Raw genomic sequence first — 15405 nt, forward strand, 5'->3', positions numbered from 1 at the left:
ATTGAACCCGTTCAACGCCCGGGTGGCGAGCATTTATATTGGTATATGGCCTCCATCCTGGTATGTGCTGCTCTCATCTTGCTCTCCCATCCTGTCATGTGCTGCTCCATCCTGCGCCCTCATCCTGTCATGTGCTGCTCCAGCCTGCATCCCCATCCTGTCATGTGCTGCTCCATCCTGCATCCCCATTCTGTCATGTGCTCCCATCCTGCGCCCCCATCCTGTCATGTGCTGCTCCATCCTGCATCCCCATCCTGTCATGTGCTCCCATCCTGCGCCCCATCCTGTCATATGCTGCTCCATCCTACACCCCCATCCTGTCATGTGTGTGCCCCAATCCTGTCATGTGCTGCTCCCATCCTGCGCCCCATCCTGTCATGTGCTCCCATCCTGCACCCCCATCCTGTCATGTGCTGCTCCCATCGTGCGCAATCATTCTGTCATGTGCTGCTCGCATCCTGTGCCCCCATTCTGTCATGTGCTGCTCCCATCCTGTGCCCCCATTCTGTTGTAATGTGCTGCACCCATTCTGCCTGTTCCTGTTTCCATTCTGCCATATGTTGCTCCCATCTTTCTCTCTCCGGCTCTACTGCCCGAGTGCGGCTGTGCTGAGTGCGGGCGGCTGTGCTGAGTGCGGGCGGCTGTGCTGAGTGCGGGCGGCTGTGCGTGGCGGTGGTGAGTGCGGGCGGCTGTGCGTGGCGGTGGTGAGTGCGGGCGGCTGTACGTGGCGGTGGTGAGTGCGGGTGGCTGTGCGTGGCTGTGGTGACTGCGGGCGGCTGTGCGTGGCGGTGTTGAGTGCGGGCGGCTGTGCGTGGCGGTGGTGAGTGTGGGTGGCTGTGCGTGGCGGTGGTGAGTGCGGGAGGCTGTGCGTGGCGGTGGTGAGTGCGGGCGGCTGTGCGTGGCGGTGGTGAGTGCGGGCGGCTGTGCGTGGCGGTGGTGATTGCGGGCGGCTGTGCGTGGCGGTGGTGAGTGCGGGGGGCTGTGCGTGGCGGTGGTGAGTGCGGGCGGCTGTGCGTGGCGGTGGTGAGTGCGGGCGGCTGTGCGTGGCGGTGGTGAGTGCGGGCGGCTGTGCGTGGCGGTGGTGAGTGCGGGCGGCTGTGCGTGGCGGTGGTGAGTGCGGGCGGCTGTGCGTGGCGGTGGTGATTGCGGGCGGCTGTGCGTGGCGGTGGTGAGTGCGGGCGGCTGTGCGTGGCGGTGGTGAGTGCGGGCGGCTGTGCGTGGCGGTGGTGAGTGCGGGCGGCTGTGCTCAGAGCGGGCGGCTGTGCTCAGTGCGGGCGGCTGTGCTCAGTGCGGGCGGCTGTGCGTGGCTGTGGTGAGTGCGGGCGGCTGTGCGTGGCGGTGGTGAGTGCGGGCAGCTGTGCGTGGCGGTGGTGAGTGCGGGCGGCTGTGCGTGGCGGTGGTGAGTGCGGGCGGCTGTGCGTGGCGGTGGTGAGTGCGGGCGGCTGTGCGTGGCGGTGGTGAGTGCGGGCGGCTGTGCAAGGCGGTGGTGAGTGCGGGCGGCTGTGCGTGGTGGTGCTGAGAGTGCGGGCGGCTGTGCTGGGGGCCTGAGCAGTCGGGGACACCGGCACGCTGTGGGGGTCAGGTACCGGAGTCGCCGCTAGCTCAGGCCCCCGGCACTTGCTATATTTACCTGTCCCCCGTTCCACCGCTCCGTCTTCCGGGTCCTCTGGCTGTGACTGTTCAGTCAGAGGGCGGCGCGCATTAAGCGCGTCATCGCGCCCTCTGAACTGAACGTCACAGGCGTCCGCGCTTTCCGGCGCCATTTTCTTGAAGACACGCAGTGTGTCTTCAAGAAAATGGCGCCGGAAAGCGCGGACTGCGCAGGCGCCGATTCCGGGAGCAGGGGGACATTCATGGCCCGGAATCGCGTCGGTGGAACGGGACAGGTAAGTATTGCATACTCACCCTCCTGGCTCGTCCCTGCTTCTCCGTTGGAGATCGCGGTGTGCGTTCAGCGCTTATGCATACCGCGATCTCCTGGGAGCGTCACTCTGTGGGGTCCAGACTGCGCCGGCGCTTGCGCAGTCTATAAAGGCTTCGGACAGAGTGACGCTCCCAGCGTTATATTATAGATATATATATACAGTGGGGCAATAAAGTATTTAGTCAGTCAGCAATAGTGCAAGTTCCACCACTTAAAAAGATGAGAGGCGTCTGTAATTTACTTCATAGGTAGACCTCAACTATGGGAGACAAACTGACAAAAAAAAATCCAGAAAATCACATTGTCTGTTTTTTTAGCATTTTATTTGCATATTATGGTGGAAAATAAGTATTTGGTCAGAAACAAAATTTCATCTCAATACTTTGTAATATATCCTTTGTTGGCAATGACAGAGGTCAAACGTTTTCTGTAAGTCTTCACAAGGTTGCCACACACTGTTGTTGGTATGTTGGCCCATTCCTCCATGCAGATCTCCTCTAGAGCAGTGATGTTTTTGGCTTCTCGCTTGGCAACACGGACTTTCAACTCCCTCCAAAGGTTTTCTATAGGGTTGAGATCTGGAGACTGGCTAGGCCACTCAAGGACCTTGAAATGCTTCTTACGAAGCCACTCCTTCGTTGCCCTGGCGGTGTGCTTTGGATCATTGTCATGTTGAAAGACCCAGCCACGTTTCATCTTCAATGCCCTTGCTGATGGAAGGAGGTTTGCACTCAAAATCTCACGATACATGGCCCCATTCATTCTTTCATGTACCCGGATCAGTCGTCCTGGCCCCTTTGCAGAGAAACAGCCCCAAAGCATGATGTTTCCACCACCATGCTTTACAGTAGGTATGGTGTTTGATGGATGCATCATATGATGTACATGCATATGCATGTAATTTACATCATAGGTAGACCTCAACTATGGGAGACAAACTGACAAAAAAAAAATCCAGAAAATCACATTGTCTGTTTTTTTAACATTTTATTTGCATATTATGGTGGAAAATAAGTATTTGGTCAGAAACAAACAATCAAGATTTCTGGCTCTCACAGACCTGTAACTTCTTCTTTAAGAGTCTCCTCTTTCCTCCACTCATTACCTGTAGTAATGGCACCTGTTTAAACTTGTTATCAGTATAAAAAGACACCTGTGCACACCCTCAAACAGTCTGACTCCAAACTCCACTATGGTGAAGACCAAAGAGCTGTCAAAGGACATCAGAAACAAAATTGTAGCCCTGCACCAGGCTGGGAAGACTGAATCTGCAATAGCCAACCAGCTTGGAGTGAAGAAATCAACAGTGGGAGCAATAATTAGAAAATGGAAGACATACAAGACCACTGATAATCTCCCTCGATCTGGGGCTCCACGCAAAATCCCACCCCGTGGGGTCAGAATGATCACAAGAACGGTGAGCAGAAATCCCAGAACCACGCGGGGGGACCTAGTGAATGAACTGCAGAGAGCTGGGACCAATGTAACAAGGCCTACCATAAGTAACACACTACGCCACCATGGACTCAGATCCTGCAGTGCCAGACGTGTCCCACTGCTTAAGCCAGTACATGTCCGGGCCCGTCTGAAGTTTGCTAGAGAGCATTTGGATGATCCAGAGGAGTTTTGGGAGAATGTCCTATGGTCTGATGAAACCAAACTGGAACTGTTTGGTAGAAACACAACTTGTCGTGTTTGGAGGAAAAAGAATACTGAGTTGCATCCATCAAACACCATACCTACTGTAAAGCATGGTGGTGGAAACATCATGCTTTGGGGCTGTTTCTCTGCAAAGGGGCCAGGACGACTGATCCGGGTACATGAAAGAATGAATGGGGCCATGTATTGTGAGATTTTGAGTGCAAACCTCCTTCCATCAGCAAGGGCATTGAAGATGAAACGTGGCTGGGTCTTTCAACATGACAATGATCCAAAGCACACCGCCAGGGCAACGAAGGAGTGGCTTCGTAAGAAGCATTTCAAGGTCCTGGAGTGGCCTAGCCAGTCTCCAGATCTCAACCCTATAGAAAACCTTTGGAGGGAGTTGAAAGTCCGTGTTGCCAAGCGAGAAGCCAAAAACATCACTGCTCTAGAGGAGATCTGCATGGAGGAATGGGCCAACATACCAACAACAGTGTGTGGCAACCTTGTGAAGACTTACAGAAAACGTTTGACCTCTGTCATTGCCAACAAAGGATATATTACAAAGTATTGAGATGAAATTTTGTTTCTGACCAAATACTTATTTTCCACCATAATATGCAAATAAAATGTTAAAAAAACAGACAATGTGATTTTCTGGATTTTTTTTTGTCAGTTTGTCTCCCATAGTTGAGGTCTACCTATGATGTAAATTACAGACGCCTCTCATCTTTTTAAGTGGTAGAACTTGCACTATTGCTGACTGACTAAATACTTTATTGCCCCACTGTATATATATATATATATATATATATATATATATATATATATATATATATATATATATGTCATTGAGACACATATATATATATTCTGTATTTATATTTAATTCAGCGCGATATATGTGAAAAGCCGGTAATTCAATTGCCGGCTTTCTATTTCTCCTTCCCAAACCCGACAGGATATGAGACATGGTTTACATACAGTAAACCATCTCATATCCCCATTTTTTTGCATATTCCACACTACTAATGTTAGTAGTGTGTATGTGCAAAATTTGGGCGCTGTAGCTGCTAAAATAAGGGGTTAAATGGCGAAAAAAATTGGTGTGGGTTCCCGCGCAATTTTCTCCGCCAGAGTGGAGAAGCCAGTGACTGAGGGCAGATATTAATAGCCTAGAGAGGGTCCATGGTTATTGCCCCCCCCGGCTACAAACATCTGCCCCCAGCCACCCCAGTAAAGGCACATCTGGAAGATGCGCCTATTCTGGCACTTGGCCACTCTCTTCCCACTCCTGTGTAGCGGTGGGATATGGGGTAATGAAGGGTTAATGTCACCTTCCAGATGTGCCTTTTCTGGGGTGGCTGGGGGCAGATGTTTGTAGCCAGGGGGGTGCCAATAACCATGGACCCTCTCTAGGCTATTAATATCTGCCCTCAGGCACTGGCCTTACCACTCTGGTGGAGAAAATTGCGCGGGAGCCCACGCCAATTTTTTCTGCGATTTAACCCTTTATTTTTCAAGCTACAGCGCCCAAATTTTGCGCATACACACTACTAACATTAGTAGTGTGGAATATTAAAAAAAAAAAAGGGATATGAGATGGTTTACCGTATGTAAACCATGTCTCATATCATGTCGGGTTTGGGAAGGAGAAATGAAAAGCCGGCAATTGAATTACCGGCTTTTCACATATCTCGCGTTGAATAAAATATAAATACAGTATATATATATATATATATGTGTGTCTCAATGACATATATATATATATATATATATATATATATATATATACTAGCTATTGAACCCGTTCTATGCCCGGGTGGCGAGCATTTATATTGGTATATGGTCTCCATCCTGGTATGTGTTGCTTCCATCCTGCGCCCTAATCTTGTCATGTGCTGCTACCATCATGCGCCCCCATCCTGTTATGTGCTACTATCTTCCTGAGCCCTTATCCTGTCATGTGCTACCATCCTGCGCCCCCAAGCTGTCATGTGGTGCTCCTATCCTGCACCCCCATGTTGTCATGTGCTGCTCCCATCCTGCACCTCCATTTTGGTTATGTGCTGCTCCCATCCTGCGCCCCATCCTTTCATGTGCTGCTCTCATCCTGCTCCCCCGTCCTGTCACGTGCTGCTCCCATCCTGTGCCCTTATCCTGCCATGTGCTGCTCCTATCTTGTGCCCCCATCCTGTCGTGTGCTGCTGCCATCCTGCGCCCCCATTCTGTCATGTGCTGCTCCCATCCCGCGCCCCCGTTCTGTCATATGCTGCTGCCATCCTGCGCCCACATTCTGTCATGTGCTGCTCCCATCCTACCCCCCGTTCTGTCATGTACGGCTCCCATCCTACGCCCCAGTTCTGTCATGTGCTGCTACCATCCTGCGGCCCCATTCTGTCATGTGCTGCTCCCATCCTGTGCCCCCATTCTGACATGTGCTGCACCCATCCTGCGCCCCCATTCTGTCATTTGCTGCTCCCATCCTGCACCCCATCCGGTCATGTGCTGTTCCCATCCCACGACCCCATTCTGTCATGTGCTGCTTCCATCCTGCACCCCTGTTCTGTCATGTGCTGCTGCCATCCTACACCCCCGTTCTGTCATGTGCTGCCCTATTCTGTCATGTGCTGCTCTATTCTGTCATGTGCTGCTCCCATCCTGCGCCACAGTTCTGTAATGTGCTGCTCCCATCCTGCGCCATCGTTCTGTAATTTGCTGCTCTTGTTGCCCCCCATAAGATGCTCCATAGGATTATATGCCCTGTATGCTGCTCCATTATGGTTGATGGCCCCCATAAGATGCTCCATAGGATTATATGCCCTGTATGCTGCTCCATTATGGTTGATGGCCCCCATAAGATGCTCCATAGGATTATATGCCCTGTATGCGACGAAAAGTGCAGACTGCTGCTCTAGGAATCGGCGCCTGCGCAGTCTGCGCTTTCCGGCGCCATTTTCTTGAAGACACACTGAGGTATCCAATAAAATGGCGCCGGAAAGCGCGCACTGCGCATGCGCCGATTCCGGGAGAAGGGAGACATTCATGGCCCGGAGTCAGGGGGCCTAAATAAGAAATCGCTGCGGCATGAAGTGCCACAGCATAATGAGGGCAGGATCCTGTGCACACGCTACCTGATTCCTTTCCGCCGCCATTTTCTTGGTCCTCCTGCTGCCGGAATCGGCGCCTGCGCAGTCCGCGCTTTCCGGCGCCATATTTTTTTTTTCTGGCACTGGCTATAATATAACGCTAGGAGCGGTCTATAAAGGCTTCGGACAGAGTGACGCTCCCAGCATTATATTATAGATTATATATATATATATATATATATATATATATATATATATATACATACTGTATATATATATATGTTTTAACGAACATTTGAGTACAAATCCATAAGATGTCGGTTTTGCAAGCCTGCAAGAAAATATCGCAGTACGGATGCCATACGGATTACATAGAGGATGCCATGCACAAAATACGCTGACACACCCTGCCTACGGATGACATAAGGATCACTATTTTGGGAACATTTCTGCGTATTACGGCCATAATAAACGGACCGTATTTACATACGCTGAGTGTGACGCTGGCCTAACACATGTAAGGTGCTATAATAACAGCCTTAGGCTGGTTTCACCAGCGTTTGGCAGGGCTGCGGATGGCAGCCTTCTTCCTCCGTTAAGCCCTGCCCACTGATACACCTCTTCCTTCAGCTCCACCTACGTCTGCATGCGTCCTGCATACCCTATCTTTAACATTGGGTGCGCAGTCTATGCGGATGCCTCCGCTTGCGTTGTTTTGACGCTGCGCTAACCGCAACTAAATGCAGCATGTTGCGTTCGACGCAGTTCAGCGCATCGTCAAAACGATGCATGCCTGCGTACCCGATGTTAACCCCTTCATGACCCAGCCTATTTTGACCTTAATGACCTGGCCATTTTTTGCAATTCTGACCAGTGTCCCTTTATGAGGTAATAACTCAGGAACGCTTCAACGGATCCTAGCGATTCTGAGTGTTTTTTCGTGACATAGTGGGCTTCATGTTAGTGATAAATTTATGTCGATAAATTTTGGGTTTGCGGAAATTTCGCAATTTTTGAATTTTTATTCTGTTAAACCAGAGAGTTATGTGACACAAAAAAACTTAATAAATTACATTTCCCACATGTCTACCTTACATCAGCACAATTTTGGAAACAAATTTTTTTTTTTTGCTAGGAAGTTATAAGGGTTAAAATTTGACCAGTGATTTCTCATTTTTACAACAAAATTTACAAAACCATTTTTTTTAGTGACCACCTCACATTTGAAGTCAGTTTGAGGGGTCTATATGGCTGAAAACACCCAAGTGCGACACCATTCTAAAAACTGCACCCCTCAAGGTGCTCAAAACCACATTCAAGAAGTTTATTAACCCTTCAGGTGTTTCACAGCAGCAGAAGCAACATGGAAGGAAAAAATGAACATTTAACTTTTTAGTCACAAAAATGATCTTTTAGCAACAATTTTTTAAATTTTCCCTAGGGTAAAAGGAGAAACTGGACCCCGACAGTTGTTGTCAAATTTGTCCTGAGTATGTCGATATCCCATATGTGGGGGGAACCACTGTTTGTGCACACGGCAAGGCTTGGAAGGGAAGGAGCGCCATTTAACTTTTTGAATGAAAAATTGGCTCCAATCTTTAACGGACACCATGTCGCGTTTGGAGAGCCCCTGTGTACCTAACGATTGGAGCTCCCCAACAAGTGATCCCATTTTGGAAACTAGACCCCCCAAGGAACTTATCTAGATGCATAGTGAGCACTTTGAACCCCCAGGTGCTTCACAAATTGATCCGTAAAAATGAAAAAGTACTTTTTTTTTCACCAAAAAATTCTTTTAGTCTCAATTTTTTTTCATTTTCACATGGGCAACAGGAGAAAATGGATCTAAAATTTGTTGGGCAATTTCTCCTGAGTACACCGATACCTCACATGTGGGGGTAAAACAATGTTTGGGCGCACGGCAAGGCTCGGAAGGGAAGGAGCGCCATTTGACTTTTGAATGAAAAATTAGCTCCAATCGTTAGCGGACACTATGTCGCATTTGGAGTTCCCCCACAAGTGACCCCATTTTGGAAATTAGACCTCCCAAGGAACTTATCTAGATGTGCGGTGAGCACTTTGAACCCCCAAGTGCTTCACAGAAGTTTATAACGCAGAGCCGTGAAAATAAAAAATCATTTTTCTTTCCTCAAAAATTATTTTTCGGCCCGCAATTTTTTATTTTCGCAAGGGTAACAGGAGAACTTGGACCTCAAATGTTGTTGACCAATATGTCCTGAGTACACTGATACCCAATATGTGGGGGGGAACCACTGTTTGGGCACACGCCGGGCCTCGGAAGGGAATTAGTGACATTTTGGAATGCAGACTTTGATGGAATGGTCTGCGGGCGTCATGTTACGTTTGCAGAGCCGCTGATGTGCCTAAACAGTATAAACCCCCCACAAGGGACCCCATTTTGGAAACTAGACCCCCATGGAACTTATCTAGATGTGTGGTGAGCACTTTGAACCCCCAAGTGCTTCACAGAAGTTTATAACGCAGAGCCATGAAAATAAAAAATAAATTTTTCTTTCCTCAAAAATTATTTTTCAGCCCGGAAATTTTTATTTTCACAAGTATAACAGGAGAAATTGGACCCCAAAAGTTGTTGTACAATTTGTCCTGAGTACACTGATACTCCATATGTGCTTCACAGAATTTTATGACGCAGAGCCGTGAAAATAAAAAATATTTTTTTTTCCCCACAAAAATAATTTTTAGCCCCCATTTGTTTTCCCAAGGGTAGCAGGAGAAATTAAACCCCCAAAGTTGTTGTGCAATTTTTCCTGAGTACGCTTATGCCCCATTTGTGGGGGTGTACCACTGCTTGGGCTCACGTCGGGGCTTGGAAGGGAGGGAGCACCATTTGACTTTTTGAACGCAAGATTGGCTGGAATCAATGGTGGCGCCATGTCGCGTTTGGGACCCCCTGATTTGCCTAAACAGTGGAAACCCCTCAATTCTAACTCAAACACTAACCCCAACACACCCCTAACCCTACTCCCAACTCTAACCATAACCCTAATCACAACCCTAACCCCAACACACCCCTAACCACAATCCTAGCCCCAACACACCCCTAACCCTAATCCCCACCATAACCCTAACCCAAACACACCCCTAACCATAACCCTAACCACAAGCCTAACCCCAAGACACCCCTAACCCTAATCTTAACCCTATTTCCAACCCTAACCCTAATCCCAACCCTAACTCTAATTCCAACCCTAACCCTAAGGCTATGTGCCCACGTTGCGGATTCGTGTGCGGATTTTTCCGCACCGTTTTTGAAAAATCCGCAGGTAAAATGCACTACATTTTACCAGCGGATTTCCAGTGTTTTTTGTGCGGATTCCTATTGAGGAGCATGTGTAAAACGCTGCAGAATCCACACAAAGAATTGACATGCTGCGGAAAATACAACGCAGCGCTTCAGCGCGGTATTTTCCACACCATGGGCACAGTGGATTTGGTTTTCCATAGGTTTACATGGTACTATAAATATGATGGAAAACTGCTAAGAAACCGCAGCAGCCAATCCGCTGCGGATCCGCAGCCAAATCCGCACCATGTGCACATAGCGTAATTCTAACCCTAATTGCAACCCTAACCCTAATTCTAACCCTAATTGCAACCCTAACCCTAGTTCTAACCCTACCCCTAGTTCTAACCCTAACCCTAGTGGAAAAATAAAAGTAAATATATTTTCTTTATTTTATTATTGTCCCTACCTATGGGGGTGATAAAGGGGGGGTTCATTGACTAATTTTTTTATTTTGATCACTGTAATAGGTTTTATCAGTGATCAAAATGTACCTGTAATGAATCTGCCAGTCAGCAGATTCGGCGGGCGCACTGCGCATGTGCCCGCCAATTTGGAAGATGGCTGCGCCCATGAAGACGGACACTGGGAGGGACACCGGAGGGAGTATGGGGTGGTGGGATCGGAGCACGGGGGGTGTGTCATGATTCTCAATGGCGAGAGAACATAGCCCAGCATATATGAGAACTAGCTCTTGGAAGATGGAAACTATACTGACCATGAACTAAACCTGCCGCACAACTAGAAGTGGCCGGGTAGCATGCCTACGTTTTTTTATCCCTAGATGCCCAGCGCCAGCCGGAGAACTACCTAATCCTAGCAGAGGAAAAGACAGTCCTGGCTCACCTCTAGAGAAATTTTCCCAAAAGGCAGACAGAGGCCCCCACATATATTGGCGGTGATTTTAGATGAAATGACAAACGTAGTATGAAAATAGGTTTAGCAAAAATCGAGGTCCGCTTACTAGATAGAAAGAAGACAGAAAGGGCACTTTCATGGTCAGCAGAAAACCCTATCAAAACACCATCCAGAAATTACTTTAAGACTCTAGCATTAACTCATAACACCAGAGTGGCAATTTCCGCTCACAAGAGCTTTCCAGACACAGTAACGAAACAGCAGCTGTGAACAAGAACAAAATGCAAAAACACACAAGGACAAAAGTCCAACTTAGCTGGGAGTTGTCTAGTAGCAGGAACATGCACAGAAAAGCTTCTGATTACATTGTTGACCGGCATGAAACTGACAGAGGAGCAAGGTTATATAGCGACTCCCACATCCTGATAGGAGCAGGTGAACAGAGGGGATGATGCACACAAGTACAATTCCACAAGTGGCCACCGGGGGAGCCCAGAATCCAATTTCACAACAGTACCCCCCCCTCAAGGAGGGGGCACCGAACCCTCACCAGAACCACCAGGGCGATCAGGATGAGCCCTATGAAAGGCACGGACAAGATCGGAGGCATGAACATCAGAGGCAGTGACCCAAGAATTATCCTCCTGACCGTATCCCTTCCATTTGACCAGATACTGGAGTTTCCGTCTGGAAACACGAGAGTCCAAGATCTTTTCCACAACGTACTCCAACTCACCCTCAACCAACACCGGAGCAGGAGGCTCAACGGAAGGCACAGCCGGTACCTCATACCTGCGCAACAATGACCGATGAAAAACATTATGAATCGAAAAGGATGCAGGGAGGTCCAAACGGAAGGACACAGGGTTAAGAATCTCCAATATCTTGTACGGGCCGATGAACCGAGGCTTAAACTTAGGAGAAGAAACCCTCATAGGGACAAAACGAGAAGACAACCACACCAAGTCCCCAACACAAAGCCGAGGACCAACACGACGACGGCGGTTGGCAAAAAGCTGAGTCTTCTCCTGGGACAACTTCAAATTGTCCACCACCTGCCCCCAAATCTGATGCAACCTCTCCACCACAGCATCCACTCCAGGACAATCCGAAGATTCCACTTGACCGGAGGAAAATCGAGGATGAAACCCCGAATTACAGAAAAACGGGGACACCAAGGTGGCAGAGCTGGCCCGATTATTGAGGGCGAACTCCGCCAAAGGCAAAAAAGCAACCCAATCATCCTGATCCGCAGACACAAAACACCTCAAATATGTCTCCAAGGTCTGATTAGTCCGCTCGGTCTGGCCATTAGTCTGAGGATGGAAAGCAGACGAAAAAGACAAATCTATGCCCATCCTAGCACAGAATGCCCGCCAAAATCTAGACACGAATTGGGTCCCTCTGTCAGAAACGATATTCTCCGGAATACCATGCAAACGAACAACATTTTGAAAAAACAGAGGAACCAACTCGGAAGAAGAAGGCAACTTAGGCAAGGGAACCAGATGGACCATCTTAGAGAAACGGTCACACACCACCCAGATGACAGACATCTTATGAGAAACAGGCAGATCCGAAATAAAATCCATCGAGATGTGCGTCCAAGGCCTCTTCGGGCTAGGCAAGGGCAACAACAATCCACTAGCCCGAGAACAACAAGGCTTGGCCCGAGCACAAACGTCACAAGACTGCACAAAGCCTCGCACATCTCGTGACAGGGAAGGCCACCAGAAGGACCTTGCCACCAAATCCCTGGTACCAAAGATTCCAGGATGACCTGCCAACGCAGAAGAATGAACCTCAGAGATGACTTTACTGGTCCAATCATCAGGAACAAACAGTCTACCAGGTGGGCAACGATCAGGTCTATCCGCCTGAAACTCCTGCAAGGCCCGCCGCAGGTCTGGAGAAACGGCAGACAATATCACTCCATCTTTAAGGATACCTGTGGGCTCAGAATTACCAGGGGAGTCAGGCTCAAAACTCCTAGAAAGGGCATCCGCCTTAACATTCTTAGAACCCGGTAGGTAAGACACCACAAAATTAAACCGAGAGAAAAACAACGACCAGCGCGCCTGTCTAGGATTCAGGCGCCTGGCAGACTCAAGGTAAATTAAATTTTTGTGGTCAGTCAATACCACCACCTGATGTCTGGCCCCCTCAAGCCAGTGACGCCACTCCTCAAAAGCCCACTTCATGGCCAAAAGCTCCCGATTCCCAATATCATAATTCCGCTCGGCGGGCGAAAATTTACGGGAAAAAAAAGCACAAGGTCTCATCACGGAGCAGTCGGAACTTCTCTGCGACAACACCGCCCCAGCTCCGATTTCAGAAGCGTCGACCTCAACCTGAAAAGGAAGAGCAACATCAGGCTGACGCAACACAGGGGCGGAAGAAAAGCGGCGCTTGAGCTCCCGAAAGGCCTCCACAGCATCAGGGGACCAATCAGCAACATCAGCACCCTTCTTAGTCAAATCAGTCAATGGTTTTACAACATCAGAAAAACCAGCAATAAATCGACGATAAAAGTTAGCAAAGCCCAAAAATTTCTGAAGACTCTTAAGAGAAGAGGGTTGCGTCCAATCACCAATAGCCTGAACCTTGACAGGATCCATCTCGATGGAAGAGGGGGAAAAAATGTATCCCAAGAAGGAAATCTTTTGAACCCCAAAAACACACTTAGAACCCTTCACACACAAGGAATTAGACCGCAAAACCTGAAAAACCCTCCTGACCTGCTGGACATGAGAGTCCCAGTCATCCGAAAAAATCAGAATATCATCCAGATACACAATCATAAATTTGTCCAAATAATCGCGGAAAATGTCATGCATAAAGGACTGGAAGACTGAAGGGGCATTTGAAAGACCAAAAGGCATCACCAAATACTCAAAATGGCCCTCGGGCGTATTAAATGCGGTTTTCCACTCATCCCCCTGCTTGATTCGCACCAAATTATACGCCCCACGGAGATCAATCTTAGAGAACCACTTGGCCCCCTTTATACGAGCAAACAAATCAGTAAGCAGTGGTAACGGATATTGATATTTAACCGTGATTTTATTCAAAAGTCGATAATCAATACACGGCCTCAAAGAGCCGTCTTTCTTAGACACAAAGAAAAAACCGGCTCCTAAGGGAGATGACGAAGGACGAATATGTCCCTTTTCCAAGGACTCCTTTATATATTCTCGCATAGCCGCGTATTCAGGCACAGACAGATTAAATAAACGACCCTTAGGGTATTTACTACCCGGGATCAAGTCTATGGCACAATCGCACTCCCGGTGCGGAGGTAGTGAACCAACCTTGGGTTCTTCAAAAACGTCACGAAAGTCAGACAAGAATTCAGGAATCTCAGAGGGAATAGATGATGAAATGGAAACCAAAGGTACGTCCCCATGAGTTCCCTTACATCCCCAGCTTAACACAGACATAGCTCTCCAGTCGAGGACTGGGTTATGAGATTGCAGCCATGGCAATCCCAGCACCAAAACATCATGTAGATTATACAGCACCAGAAAGCGAATAACCTCCTGGTGATCCGGATTAACACGCATAGTCACTTGTGTCCAGTATTGTGGTTTATTACTAGCCAATGGGGTGGAGTCAATCCCTTTCAGAGGTATCGGAGCCTCCAATGGCTCCAAATCATACCCACAGCGTTTGGCAAAGGACCAATCCATAAGACTCAAAGCAGCGCCAGAGTCGACATAGGCGTCCGCGGTAATAGATGACAAAGAACAAATCAGGCAAAATACCGTGTGCACTACTGAGAGGGGTGGTGCTTAGGTTAGGATCCCAAACCTTCATAAACCATAATCAAAAAGAACCTAGCACTCAACTTGTTGCCTTTAGCGTGAGTTTTATTGTAGTGGTACAAATTAAACGTTTCGGTCCCACACTTGGACCTTCGTCAGTAACTACATGTGAAACATAACAAAATGTGACAATGAAAATCATAACAAAAATAGAAATATTTTACAAAAAAAGAAGTATATACATAAATGCTGAGGATAATATTTTGGCATAATTCACAACAATGGTCAAGTGTATACTGGAGACATATGCTAGAGGGACGTCCTGAGTATCCAGGATAGAGTGCTCCAATGGTTATAAGACAATTTTTGAGAAGTGTGAGTGCCCCAAACAAGTTAGAGAGGTGAGATACATACCGTACTGCTGTAATAGCGTGGGGAGACAAAAGGGATGGAAGACACACAGTAACGGCGTCTGTAGGCATGTAAACAGAATCCCAAGCGGAAATGGTGAGGATTGTTAGATGGTAAGTGGGTATAGAGAGTTAAGGGCTATAAGGTGGACCATACCTTAATGCTGTAATACACAGGGACGGTACTATTGGTGTACAAAAGAGGAAAAAAGACGCAGTGGAGGGTTAGAAATGCCTCCTCATTGTGAGCCGGGAAGATACACTACATGCTGCTGTGAGGAATTTACCTTGTAGAGACCGTGGCTGGATATGGTGGGAGCAGACGCGGATTCCACCGCTGGTCTGCCGGTGTGCGGTAGTATCGCCCTTACATAGAGGAAGGGGCGGGACTGAC

Source organism: Ranitomeya variabilis, chromosome 4, assembly GCF_051348905.1.
Source record: "Ranitomeya variabilis isolate aRanVar5 chromosome 4, aRanVar5.hap1, whole genome shotgun sequence".
Taxonomy (NCBI): Eukaryota; Metazoa; Chordata; class Amphibia; order Anura; family Dendrobatidae; genus Ranitomeya; species Ranitomeya variabilis.